Genomic DNA, 15,336 nt, shown 5'->3' with positions numbered 1-15,336 from the left:
CAAAAGGGGGTGGTGATGGACGGAGCATCTGAATCAATCAAACCCTCACACCCAGTCAAAAGATCTGGGTTTAATCCATCACCGTTCTTCAGCCCACTCTGTCACCCCAGTTCAGACATGGCTATATGCAAATCAGTTTGACCCTATGCCTCATGGGAACAGTCCAACCCGAACTGCTAAGCCATGTCTTCCCTGGACCGGAAAAAAGCTTCCGAGGACCGGTTTCTGGCATTCCAGCCGTCTTCAGCCCGGCTTGCTTGAATCCAGTGGCAACGTGAGCAAGGGACTCACGTCTGAGCATACCCTGCCACACTTATGGCGGCCAAAAGCGGTACAAAAGGGGATGGGGATGGACGGAGCATCTGAATCAATCAAACACTCACACCCAGTCAAAAGATCTGGGTTTAATCCATCACCGTTCTTTAGCCCACTTTGCCACCCCAGTTCAGACATGACTATATGCAAATCAGTCTGACCCTGTGCCTCATGGGAACAGTCCAGCCCGAACTGCCAAGCCATGTCTTCCCTGGATCGGAAACAAGCTTCCGAGGACCGGTTTCTGGCATTCCAGCCGTCTTCAGCCCGGCTTGCTTGAATCCAGTGGCAAAGTGAGCAAGGGACTGGACTGTTCCCATGAGGCACAGGGTCAGACTGATTTGCATATAGCCATGTCTGAACTGGGGTGGCAGAGTGGGCTAAAGAACGGTGATGGATTAAACCCAGATCTTTTGACTGGGTGTGAGTGTTTGATTGATTCAGATGCTCCGTCCATCACCACCCCCTTTTGTACCGCTCTAACCATTGAGCCACACTCCTCCTCGTATGAGGCACCATCCTTCATAGCCACGGTAGGGGGGAGGCCATGCCAAGGTCTGGTGAGGTATCCAGATGACTGGCATTACCAAGGTCCTCTTGCCAGTCCGGCTCTTCAAGCTGGTCAGCAAAAGGGTCCACAGATCCCTACCAGTCCTCCTCACCCTCCTCTGGTTTGCCAATCAGGCCTGAAAGGAACACCAGGTATGAACAGAGGCACAAACGTGCCTTCTGGCGCCAGTTCCGATGTTGGTCTGGCGCCGTGTCCAAGTCGGGGTGAGGCTGGGGTCGGAGCAGGTCGGGGGCACGACCATTGCCGGGGACGACCAGCGTGGACCCTGATACAGGCCTGGATCCTCGGGGGCCCTCCGGCGCTGGGGTCAGAGACGCGGACATCGAAGGCTCTGGGCCCCCAGCCGAGTCCGCGGGGCCCGAAAGTGTGCCGGCAGAGTCGGGCTGCCCAAGGATGCTGTGAAGCGCTTTGTAGAAAGCTCGAAGCTGGGCAGGGAACGCTACGGCAACAGGAAAGGTAGGGAAACTCGGAGCCGTCCCTGGAGCAGGCTCCAAAGAGGGAGCTGGAGACTCTGGCTTCCGCGTGGCGTCAGCCGACCTACGGGGATAGAGGCGAAGAGTGACACTGCTTCTTCACCTTCTTCATGTGCTTCGACTTACCCTATGATCTAGAAGACTTAAACAACGAATGGTGGTGGTGAGTCCGTGAATGGTCCAGAGACCTTTCTCTGGCCGGGGACTCGAGCAACGCGCAGCCGACTGCCGGGCCTACAACAACGTTCGGGACCGCTCCCACAAAGACTTTGAGTTCATGACCCAGCAGACGGAGCACATTTTCGGGTCGTAGTTGTGCTCCACGCACCAAAGGCACACAAGGTGGGGGTCCGTAACCAACATCAGGCGGTTACAGGCTTCGCACGGATTAAACCAGGTCCGACGATGCAACATCCCTCATACACCAGGAGTCGATGGACTCAAAATGAAGTCAACAAAAGTCGAGAAAAAGTTTAGTCAAAAAGTGACTAAGGGGTAGCTCTCTCCGGATCTGTCCGCGCGCAGGGGCGGTGGCTAAGTAGACATTATGATGTCATCCCAGCAATCAGGATGCAATGACGGACGCAGAGTCGACCGACGCCACCTACCGATGTGCATGGGTACTGCTAAGAGAAACATTCTCCAGATCTAGTCTGTCGCCTGGGGGTAATTCTAAGTTAAGGATTCTATAACTAACTGTCTCTTTCAGATATCAGCCAGAGAGACGTTTGATCTCCAGGTTGCAAGTTTCTCGTCCCAGATATAGAAGCTACTCCGCTGCATTCTGGGGAGCTGGTCCACTGGGTCTTTAATATGTCTCATACGAAGGGAAAAGTGCACTTTTTTAAATGTATTGGCTCTGGACTGGTTTGCACTGTGTTGGGAAGCGTTTTTGGAGGTCTCCCACTTGTCTTGCTACTTATTGCGGGAATTCAAATTAAAAATTTTCTGCTCCGTAATGGACGTACCAATTCAACCCAGAATTGAGACAGCACTAATTCTTCTCTTTCATGCCTATTTGGCTTCACTGCGTACAATCTGTATTCTGCTGCCTGCTTTGTAGCCATGAATTGGATCTATGCCTCTGATCATAATCGGTTGTGCCACTGAACATTGAAGTACTGATGGACCCCTTAAAAGCCTATGGGTATTGTTCTCCCCAGCATATTCCATTGCTGATGAATGCTTTCTTCGAGCCACCCTGGGATGCTTTGGCTCCTAGTGAACTGGATCACGGCTCTGCGACACGGTGATGCAGACCCTCCCTCAGCGGCTGATGAGGCAACTGGAAGGAACCACCTTTGCTCCAACCTGCTTTAAGGTGCGCCCCCGGGAACCCTGTCTGCGGTTGCTTGCAACAGCGATGTTGCGACTATGTCTCGGAACACAAACAATTGGCTTTTCCCTGTGGTGGGAATGATTTTACCTATTTTTAAAGAACATTATTCAAACAATATTTTTTCTGCTTTTCTGGGCACCGTAGCTTTCTGTTTTCTTGAGATTTTGAATTGTATGCTGACTATTAATGACTTTTATGAGTATTTTGAAGAGTAGCTTTCTTTTAGATGATTTTTAGACCTTTTTAGTTTAAATCTCATTATAACATGTTGCCCTTTTTTTTTTAGATAGCTTTTGAATATTGACCCTTAGTGTGAGGAGTGGGTGTTATGTGCCCAGGTTAGGCCCATGTGGCCAAGTTGCTCATTTCTTACATTGTCCTCATTTTCACAATAACATTTCGGCTGTGACCTTTTGCACATATTCACATGAGTGACAATGTTAGATAAGTTTCTCTGAAACTACTTCTGTTGACACATCTGGCTTCGCATAACATTACCACAATGCCTCAAACACCAAGTACAAGGCCTCTTTTCATGAATGTACAAATGTCATTCTATCTTCATCCACAGGGTGACAGGGCTATCTACATATCTATAACCTTGCTAATCGGTACGTATATCGCATGGATGCTTTTTATTATAAATAATCAGCAGCATCTCATAGAATTAGCAGAGGAGGCCCTTCAGCTGACAAAGAGGATCCCTATATGCTGAGACATCACCACGCAGCAGTCTGCTGTCTCGTGAGGGGTTTCCAGTTCGTGACCAAGACGGAGTCCTACATTCTCTCCCACGAGGTAATGGGGTTGGATCGTCCCTTCGGGGGATTCTTGGCTTCACACCTACACACACTCTAGCTACACTCAGAGTAGGGTCTGCATAGTAGGAGTACGCCTGCTTACTACCTTGTTTAATAACCCTGCATATATACAGTGTTTTGGCATCATGTAGAACTATATCTATTATTTACACTTTTGGTGCCTGTAATCACTTTCATCTGCTTCTGTCTACTGATTATATCAGCACATGTATTTTATACAGGAATAACGTTGGTTCACTAAATATATTGAAAATGTCCCACTGTATTCTCTGTATATTTCTGTGAGAGCAAGGTGCACGAGTGACTGTGCGAAAGGTTTTGATCCGTTACCACGATCCCTGAGAGGTCAGGGTTGTCATTTTCAGTGGTTGCCAGAAACTATTCGCTCCCTAGTAAGGTTAGGGGGGCTTATGGTGGTACTGTGAGCTAGCTGGTCTGTGGGTCAAAATATCCTGCGGTGGTGCATGGAATTAGTCCAGGCAATTCACCCACAGTTATTTTGCCCAACAAACGTGCAGGTCCTATGGATTAGTGGGAACTACATGACATTATCCCATCACAAATGCTGCTGCACCTGTGAGTCAATGTGAGTTATACAATGTTGAGCTCAGGGGTACTGTGGGGATACAATTCTCTGATCTCTGCTAAAAACAGGGCTGTAAATCTTGTTTTGCTTCTCTCTAGCTTTTGTCTTCTCATAGATCAGCTGACTTGACGTCAGTGCCCAGCGTGATGCCAGGTGGTCACATGAGAGGAGTAAGTTAGACTGGTGAGCAAAGTTATCATCTGATAAGCTTTTGCATTTAGCTGACAGCACTGGTGGCAGCTCTGAGCTCCAAAGGATAATGGTGAGTCTGACAGAGTCAGTTGGTGTGAATGCAACAAACATGCGCAGTGTACTTTATAGCTGTGATCCACAATGCCTTGTGTGTTCGTGCTTTCAGTATCTGTCAGTAGATCCAACATCGTTCATGTTTTGCGTACACTGTGTTCTTTTGTGGTTTTTGCTATTGCTTATTATGTTTTTAGGTCTCGCCTATTCCATTCTGCAAGGAATGTATATGCGAGTCTAATGCAGCAAAACCACAACTTAAACCCAAAGCTCTCAAAAGGCTCTCCAAAAGCGGATTTTCAACAGTTCACGAGAATCACGTGACCACAAGCTCCTCGTGCACGAGCTCGCATTCCATCATCAAAGGCAGCCCAGCCAGCCCAGCCTCCCTCACACAAGCTTCTACCAGCAGGCAGCCCACCCCCCTCCCTCTCCATATGGTCGCTCGAGTTGCCCACCCCCTCCCTCTCCAGCGCCTGCCTTCTCTCTGCCCACGCATCGCAACTTGTTTAAATTTCAGCTCCTTGAGATTTTTCGCCTTAAAGTGCTTTGGGTCCAAACTACCCACTCACCCTCTTTGTCATTCACATTACTTGCGGGCTACTCTTTTATTTAATACACAGACTTGCTCTTCACTTCACCTTTCACGGCCGCAGGCCGTGACTTGCATTTCTACTCTCCTCAGCCCATGTAGACACCACACCATGACTCGCATTCTTGAAGGCAATCTCCGCCCCCCTGGTGTTTCTGGCTTTTCTCGAGAGCTTCAAAGGCTTCACAGCCGCCAGGCCGTGCAAATCACTTCATCTCAATGTGCTTGTTCATCTATGTGTACTGAATTGTGGCTTTATTCATACTAGTCATGCCTTACTCCCCAGTTACGAGAGTAATTCACCCAAACATTACTCATTCAGCTGCTATCCCGTAACAGCAGTCAACCTGTGTCTGGCCTACATTAGGATTCCAATCTTTCGGCCAGTGTCCCTCATCAGCAAATTAACTGTGCAGAGCCCCCATTATCCTCTCCCCGCCCTTGACAAGCTTACTTCTTCAAGGGTCGGTGTTGCCTTATCACATGGGGTTTATAAATGAGCTTCGCCGCATTAAGAACCAATCCAGAAATACTAAATTTCTTTAAAAATGTATAAATAAATCAAAACAAAAGATAACCCTTTATAATGCCGATAGCTCATATCGTCATCTCCTAGTTCCTTCTGACTATTTTCCAGCGTGGACGCGCCCGAGCTGCATGGGGAGCAGCAGCACATCAAAGGCTGCTGCTCCCCATGCTATGTCATCAGTTTCCTCTGCCTTTAACTGTGCTAGCAAAATTGTCAGCATACGGCCTCTGAGGCTGGCTGCTTCACCCCGTTGGGTTCCCCAGAAGTATCAGACTGTCTCACAAGTCATAAATCCAAACATACAATACAATACAATACAAGTGACTGACTCTGTCCCAGCCTTATGCTGCCCATGTCACTCACTCTGCCCGAATATTACCAGCCCTTCAGGAGCACCAACTTGTCTCACGAGTTTCAGACTCTGTCCCAGCCCTACCAGCCCTTTAGAAACACCCTCTTGACCAAGTCACTGACTTTGCCCCAATATTACCGGCTCATTTGAAGAATCAAGCTGTCTCATGAATGACCAACTCTGTCCCAGCCCTATCGGCCCTTCAGAAGCATTGCGCTTTGTTTACTTTTGAACAGCCGGCAGAACAATAATTAGCTACGCGCTGCTCATGTAATCTTTCGCAAATCAATCAGGCTGACAGTTTACTTCCATATGAGACATCAATTCCACCGTAGATGCATTGTTTTGATCTTTTCACAAATGAATATTGCTTTAGTAATTTATGGCAACACTTCCTCACTTTTCTTGTAATCTTTAAACTCTTTTGTAAACACTTTCACGTTGTCTCTGCTCCTTCGCGCTCAGTTTATTTTTAAAGTATGCAGATTACAACAGCAGAAAAAATAAACAGTTCTCTATAATTCAAGCTGTTTGCACATTCTAGTCATCTTGCGCGCATTAGAGGCTATTAATTTTGTAACACAGCTTTCTTCAATTGTATTAATATCTGTAACACGACTTTCTCCAGTTCTAAAATGTCGTGACTGACTCAAATAAATCTATTTACTTTAACTTCCAGAAGATATTCTCCTCTACAATGCCAGAGCTTCCCCCGCCCAACCTCCGCGCAATGCCAGAGCTTTTCACTCCAAAACATCACACTAAGCTTGCCCGCATTGGCCCCTCCGCCCTCAGCAGACAGACAGCAATAAAAGATCCAAAGATAGTGCTTATGTGTTTGGGCTGGCGAGGGATTTCACAAACAGACTCTCTTTCCCACCACTGACTCATATGCTGTTACTAAAAGGAAATGTGATGTTTTCGTTCTTCCTTCCACTCCTTTGTCCCTAGTGAACTTCTCCTGTCTTCAAGTCAAGTCAAGTCAACACTTATATAGCGCACTACATACCCAGAGGGTCTCAAGGCGCTTGAGGAAAAGGGGGGTATTTACTTATCGAATATCCAAGTTTTTAGTTGTTTTCTGAAGGAGAGGTGGTTCTGTGTAAGGCGGAGGTGGATGGGGAGAGAATTCCAGGTTTTGGCCGCTAAGTAGGAGAAGGATCTTCCCCCCATGGTGGCTCTGTGGATGCGCGGGACAGCGGCTAGGGCTTGATTGGACGATCGCAGCTGGCGGGTGGTGGTGTTAAAGGATAGGCGCGTGTTGAGGCATTCAGGTCCTAGGTCGTAGAGGGCTTTGTGTGCGTGGGTGAGGAGGCGGAACGCTATCCTCTTGTTGACGGGGAGCCAGTGGAGGTCTTTTAGGTGACCGGTAATGTGTTCTTTGCAGGAAATGTCTAGTATGAGTCTGGCTGAGGCGTTTTGGATGCATTGGAGTTTTTTCTGTAGTTTGGCTGTGGTTCCGGCGTACAGGGTGTTTCCATAGTCCAGTCGGCTTGTGACCAGTGCGTGGGTGACCGTTTTTCTTGTTTCGGTGGGGATCCAACGGAATGTTTTTTTGAGCATGCGTAGGATGTTGAAGCATGATGATGTGACGGCTTTGACTTGTCTGGTCATCGAGAGTGAGGAGTCCAGGATGAAGCCCAGGTTACGTGCGTGGTCCGTAGGTATGGGTGCGTTTCCCAGAGCTGGTGGCCACCATGAGTCGTCCCAAGTGGAGGGGGATGATCCTAGGATGAGGACTTCCGTTTTGTCCGAGTTCAGTTTTAGACGGCTGTTCTTCATCCACTCGGCTACTTCTTTCATCCCTTCGTGTAGGTTGGTTTTGGCGGTGTTTGGGTCTTTGGTGAGGGAGAGGATCAGCTGGGTGTCATCGGCGTAGGAGATGATGTTGAGGTTGTGTTGTCGCGCGATGGTTGCGAGGGGGCTCATGTATACGTTGAAGAGGGTAGGACTGAGTGATGATCCTCGTGGTACGCCGCAGATGACTTCGGTGGCCTCAGATCTAAAAGGGGGGAGGCGGACTCTTTGGGTTCTACCGGCGAGGAACGAGATGATCCATTCCAAGGCTTTTCCTTGTATTCCGACGTTGCTGAGGCGTTGTATAAGGGTGCTATGACAGACTGTGTCGAAGGCTGCGGAGAGGTCAAGTAGGTAAAGGGCAACTGTTTCTCCATTGTCCAGTAGTGTTTGAATGTCGTCTGTTGCTGCGATGAGGGCGGTCTCTGTGCTGTGTTTGGCTCGGAAGCCCGACTGTCAAGGGTCGAGGGATTTGTTGGATTCGAGGAAGGCGGCGAGCTGGCTGTTGACGGCTTTCTCAATGACTTTGGCAGGGAATGGGAGGAGCGAGAGGGGGCGGTAGTTTTTGAGTTCAGTGGGGTCTGCTGTGGGTTTCTTCAGAAGGGCGCTGAGTTCGGCATGTTTCCAGCTTTCCGGGAAGGTAGCAGAGTTGAGGGAGCAGTTGATGACGTCTCGGAGATGGGGTGCGATAATGGAGTCTGCTTTATTGAAGATGTGGTGGGGACATGGGTCGGTTGGGGATCCTGAGTGGATGGAGTTCATCAGGCGGATGGTGTCTTCAGTGGTGATTGGGTTCCAGGTGTAGAGGCTGTTCGAGGGGGGGTTTCGTTCGGAGGTGGGTGGAGTGGGTTGGTCTCCGGCCTGGTTGTCAAAGCTGTTATGTATGTCGGCGATTTTGTTGTGGAAGAATGAGGCCAGGGAGTCGCAGAGGACTTGGGAGGGAGTGATGTCATTGGTGCTGGCGGTGGGGTTGGTAAATTCTTTGACGATGTTGAATAGTTCCTTGCTGTTGTGGGCGTTGTTGTCAAGTCGGTCCTTGAATGCTGATTTCTTGGTTGATCGGATCAGTTGGTGGTGCTTGCGGGTGGCGTTTTTGAAGGTGGCCAAGGTGACAGTGTTTGGGTCTTTTCTCCAGGCTTTCTCAAGGGTACGGCAGAGTTTCTTGGATTTCTTAAGGTCATCGTTGAACCAGGCGGCTTTTTTGCTGTTTTGCTTGATTTGATGGTTTTTCAAGGGTGCTAATTCGTCGGCGCTGTGGGTGATCCAGTGTGTGAGGTTGGTGGCTGCTTGGTTTGGGTCCGATGAATTGGCAGGAGGGTTTTGGTGAAGCGATGTGAAGAGCTGGTCGGTGGTGATTTTGTTCCAGTTTCTTCGGAGAATTGGTTGAGGGAGGTTGTGGGTTGTGTTTTTTTTGTAATTGAAGTGAACGCAGCTGTGGTCCGTCCAATGGAGAGCTATGGTGTGATTGAAGGAGATGTGCTTGCTGGATGTAAAGATTGGGTCGAGCGTGTGTCCGGCGTAGTGGGTGGGGGTGTCTACAAGTTGTTTGAGTCCGAGATTGGCGAGATTGTCCAGAAGGGTGGTAGTGTTGCTGTCGTTGTTCTTTTCCAGGTGGAAATTGAGGTCTCCCAGTAGAATGTATTCCTCAGAGGGGAGGACGTGTGGGGTGATGAAGTCAGTGATGTCTTCGCTGAATTGTGTGCGGGGTCCTGGTGGTCTGTAGAGGAGGGTGCCTCTGAGTGTGGTCTTGGGGTCAGTGTGGATCTGGAAGTGAAGGTGTTCGGCGATAGCGAGGTTATCGTCAGAACTGGTCGTGACGCGGATGGAGTTCTTATGGAAGATGGCGATGCCTCCTCCTGTTTGGTTGGTGCGGTCCTTTTGGATGATCTTGTAGCCGTCCGGGATGGCTATGGCGATGTCGGGCGCTGATGAGGCGTTCATCCAGGTTTCTGTTAGGAAGGCGACGTCAGGAGATGTGGTGTCGAGTAGGTTCCAAAGGTCAATGGCGTGTTTGTGAACCGAGCGGGTGTTGAGTAGGATGCATTTTAGGTGGTTAGTGCCGGAGCTCTGTTTGGGGTTTGTGGGTTTGGTGTGGGGCCTGATGCAGTCGAACTTGCAGGAGTGGCAGGTGAATGGTCCATGGGTGTGTCCTGGGGCGGCTTGGTGGCAGTTTGGTGGACGGCCGGGGTTGAGGGCTGAGAGGGTTGCGGCGTCGTATGTGATGCGGGAGGAGATGGGTTTGCGAGGACCAGGGGGTCTGGCGCTGGGTGCGGTCCAGGCGCGGACGGGCGTAGACGGGCTTACCTTTGGCGCACCTTCAGCGCAATGGGCGCGTTCGCTGCGCGTGAACGCTGCGCGAAAATGCATCTGTCATAAATGGATAGTGGAGGGGGCGGAGCGTGGGAGGGGCAGCTGGGAGGCGGGAGCCGGGGGGGAGGGACGGGCTGGAGGCACAGCAAAATGGCAGCAACAATAACACAAGGCAAACAGGGCGAGATTGGGGCACGATGCTAAATAATGCTGTGGGCACAATCAGGCACTACTAAATCTCAGGGAGCAATGCAGGCAATGCGAGCGGTGGAGCGCTAGGAACATAAACAGGCACAATAAATTACAAGCAATGCGAAGCGCTACAGCAACTAAGCAGGCACAAATTAGCACAAATCGATTATAAGGCACAGAATCGTTTTGGCGGCAGTGGGGAGAACAGCGCTATGATACCAAGAGACAGCAGTGGGCAGAACAGCGCTACGATACCAAGAGGCAGGGTGGAGCGACCGCTTCTGCCGGAGACAGGCTGGTCACAGTGCTACACCGGACGGGACGTTCCTGATAGCCAGTGGGTGGGAGGGGTAGCTGGGAGGCCGGAGCGGGGGGGGAGGGACGGGCTGGAGGCACAACAAAATGGCAACAACAATAACACAAGGCAAACAGGGCGAGATTGGGGCACAATGCTAAATAATGCTGTGGGCTCAATCAGGCACTACTAAATCTCAGGGAGCAATGCAGGCAATGCGAGCGGTGGAGCGCTAGGAACATACACAGGCACAATAAATTACAAGCAATGCGAAGCGCTACAGCAACTAAGCAGGCACAAATGAGCACAAATCGATTATAAGGCACAGAATCGTTTTGGCAGAGGTGGGGAGAACAGCGCTACGATACCAAGAGACAGCAGTGGGGAGAACAGCGATACGATACCAAGAGGCAGGGTGGAGCGACCGCTTCTGCCGGAGACAGGCTGGTCACAGTCTTTGCGCCTACTGCCTTCCCTATGAGTATTTAATTAAATGGTGCTGTTATTGTGCTAGGGTGTGAGTGTCCCCCCCCCAACCGAGTCTATCTGGCACTAGTCTGTCTACCAATGACATCAGGCAGACGCTTGACTGTGCTAGCAAAGATATCAGCATACGGCCTCTGAGGCTGGCTGCTTCACCCCGTTGGGTTCCCCAGAAGTTGCAGACTGTTTCACAAGTGACTGAGTCTGTCCCAGCCTTATTCTGCCCATGTCACTCACTCTGCCCGAATATTACCAGCCCTTCAGGAGCACCAAATCGTCTCACGAGTTACCCACAGTCCCACTTTGCGACTCTGTCCCAGCCATACCAGCCCTTTAGAAACACCCTCTCGCCAAAGTCACTGACTCTGCCCCAATATTACTGGCTCATTTGAAGAATCAAGCTGTCTCTTGAATGACCAACTCTGTCCCAGCCCTATCGGCCCTTCAGAAGCACACTGTTTACCAAGTTAATGAATCTGCCCCAATATTTCTGGCCCTTCATCCACCCGCCAACTCCACCATCCAACTCCACCATCCAACTCCACCATCCAACTCCACCATCCAACTCCACCCTCCAAATCCACCCTCCAAATCCACCCTCCAAATCCAACTCCACCCTTCAACTACAACTCCACCCTCCAAATCCAAATCCACCCTCCAAATCCAAATCCACCCTCCAAATCCAAATCCACCTTCCAACTCCACCCTACAACTCCACCGCCTCCTTCTCTAACTCCTTGTTCTCTTCTCTTCTCCTGTGCTGATCTGCTGCTCTCTTCCACCCGCCTCCTTCTTTAACTCCCTGGTCTGTTCTCCCATGCTGATCTGCAGCTCTCTTCCACCGCCCCCTTTTCCAACTCCTTGTTCTCTTCTCCGGTGCTGATCTGCTGTTCCCTTCCACCGCCTCCTTCTCTAACTCCCTGTTCTCTTCTCCTGTGCTGATCTGCTGCTCTCTTCCACCCGCCTCCTTCTTTAACTCCCTGTTCTCTTCTGCTTTGCTGATCTGCTGATCTCTTCCACATACATCCTTCTCTAACCGCTCACACACACACACACACACACACAACCACAACCACACACAATCACACCACACACACAATCTCACACCCAACCCCACACCCAACCACACACCCAAACCCACACACAACCACACACACAACCACACACACAACCACACATACAACCACACACAACCACAACCACACACCCAACCACACACCCAACCACAACCACACACACAACCACACATACAACCACACACAACCACACACCCAACCACACACAAACACACACACACAACCACACCACACACACACAATCTCACACACAACCACACACACGCACAACCACGCCCAACCACACACACAACCACACACACAACCACACACACAATCTCACACACAACCACACACACACAGAACCACACACCCAACCACACACACAACCACACACACACACCCCACACACACAACCCCACACACAACCCCAAACACCCCCACACACACAACCCCACACACAACCCCACCACCATACACGCATACAACCACTCACACATACAACCACTCACACATACAACCACTCACACATACAACCACTCACACAACTACACACACAACCAAACACATCTGTCGCCCTCACTCTATCTATTCCCCTCACTCTATCTATTGCCCTCACTCTATCTCTCTATCGCCCTCACTCTCTATCTAGCAATCTATCTATCGCCCTCACTCTATCTATCGCCCTATCGCCCTCACTCTATCTATCGCCCTCACTCTATCTATCGCCCTCACTCTATCGCCCTCACTCTACTACTCTACCGCCCTCACCCTAACACACTACCGCCCTCACTCATCCGCCCTCACTCTACCACCCTCCCTCTACCGCCATCATTCTACCGCCCTCACTCTAACGCCTTCACTCACTCTGCCGCCCTCACTCACTGTACCACCCTCAATCACTCTATCACACTCACACACTCTATCCCCCTCCCTCCATCTATCGCACACATCCTCCCTCTATCGCCCTCACTCTTTGCTCACCCTCTATCGCCCTCCCTCTATGATTCACACTCCCTCTATCTATCTATCTCACTCACTCTATCTATTCAATCACCATAGCATCACTCAGCACCACCACAGCATCACTCAGGGGCACAACAACATCACTATGCGCTACAACAGCAACACTGAACGCCACTGCATCACTTGGCGCAAAAACAACATCACTCTGCGCCACCACAGCATCAATCTGTTAAACAATTCAACTACAAATGCATCAAAACATTTCTGTCAATGTATCTAAATTTATTTAAAAATATATAAAAAAGTTAAATATTTTCAATTAGGTTCTTGATAAAACATTGTAATTTGTCAGAACAATACAAAGAAGACAGGGGAAAACAAAACATGTACCTTTACTAATGCTATAGATGTAACATTTGCTAAATTTAGAAGTATTGCCATTTGTATTACAAAAAATATTACTTTAATCTTTTTAAACATAAACAAATATTACAAACATTTACATTTTACACACCAAAAGCTCAAACTTATCTATTGCGAGACCTATTGCATTTCCAATGCTTGTTTTTATAATTGCATGTGCTGCTTACACAGCACGCCTCTGAACTGTCATCTAGCCCCCATATCCTGTTCCAACTGTAATCTTTCACTTTCCTCCCTCCCTTCCCTAATGAATACCGCTACTTGCAATTTCCCTTCTTCTCAAACTCGGTCCATATATATAAACCCTTCCCAAGTGTACATGTTCATCAGCCTAAATTGTAGGTCTCTAGTTAAACATAAGAGAGACATCTTTGATCTCCTCACCTCTTCGCAACCAGCGGCTCTATTCCTTACCGAGACCTGGCTTAAAGACTACTCCGGTCCGGACATTGCATCTGCCCTCCCTGACAACTACACGTACACAGGAAAAAAACAGAGTGGGGAAAAAGGGTGGAGGTATAGCCATAATTTTTAACAGACTCTACTCTTGTAAATGGGAGGATCTTGATATACCTAACAGTGAAGCGGGGTATTTTAAACTTCTGTTATCTCCCAATTTCACCCTCTCAGGGATGCTCATATATCGCTCTCCTGGCCCTGCTAGTTCCTGTGCCAATGTCTTTCCTGAGTATATAGCTCCTTTACTTCAGAACTCTACCAATTTTTTGATTATCGGTGATCTAAATTTGCATTTTAATGATCCTTCTTGTTCTATCGGCACCAATCTTCTTCAGGATCTTGCAGCCCTTAATATCACTTTACACAATTCTGGCCCCACCCATAAGGCTGGAAACCTTCTTGATCCTATTTTTTCAAATCTAGAAACCATTATATGCAGACCATCCTTACCCATTCTATGGTCAGACCATTATATTGTGCCTTTTTCTGTTACTATTGGATGTTTGTCCAACATCCCCTCTACCTCCACTGAATCCAGACCTACCAGAAACTGGAAAAATGTGGACCCTATCAAACTTAACTCTTGTCTTGAGAATACCAAGCCCCTTACCGAAGTCACCAACATTAAAGCGGAGGCTATTATTCATAGCTGGCTCACTCAAGCTGCTAGCCTATGTTTACCTCAGCAAAAGAAAAAGCACAATCTACACCATCCTCCTGCGCCTTGGTTTACCGACGCACTGAAAAAAGAGAAAACTATATGTAAAAACCTTGAGGGCAAGTGGCGCATACACTATGATCTAGGCTCCAAGCAAACTTCTAAGACTGCCTTAACTAACTACCACTCACTCTGCAAATCTGCCAAAAGGGAATATGTCAATACAACCACAAAATCGCCCCAAGGCACTCTTTAAGGTTGTACAAGAACATTCGGGTGCAGCTTGTCAGCCCAAAGCGCCTTGTTTAGATGTTTCACAGTGTCATTCCTTGGCTGAATTTTTTATTTCTAAAATCGACACCATCTATACCGATTTTGACAAATCTATTTCTCCTTCTCCCTCCCCTAAATTACCTGATATAGTCACTCTTTGTGATCCTGAGGCTTCTGTGGACATGCACCCCACACCCCTACAACAGAATAGCCCCCCTTACAGATCTGATCCTGTGATCTTTCTCGAATCTGAAGCCTTAGAGGAAACCTCCCCTTTACCTGCTCAACATATTTGTAATTGGGATCTCCTCAATAGCTCTGTACTTCTCAATATTATTAGTAACATTAAGTCTGGTTCTCCACTGGATCCACTTCCCCCTGAAATTCTAAAAATTCTGGACACTTCCTCCCTTAATCTTATTTTGGATTTACTCAATTCTTCTCTTAGAGAAGCCACGGTACCCTCCACATGGAAACATGCCATGATTGTTCCTTTATTAAAAAAGACTAATGCCGACCCCAATAATCCATCCAATTTCCGCCCCATTTCCCTCCTCCCTGTTTTCTCAAAAATACTGGAAAAACACATTAATACACAACT

The sequence above is a fragment of the Lissotriton vulgaris genome, chromosome 6 (assembly GCF_964263255.1).
Source record: "Lissotriton vulgaris chromosome 6, aLisVul1.2, whole genome shotgun sequence".
Lineage (NCBI taxonomy): Eukaryota > Metazoa > Chordata > Amphibia > Caudata > Salamandridae > Lissotriton > Lissotriton vulgaris.
This window is presented reverse-complemented; position numbering follows the sequence as displayed.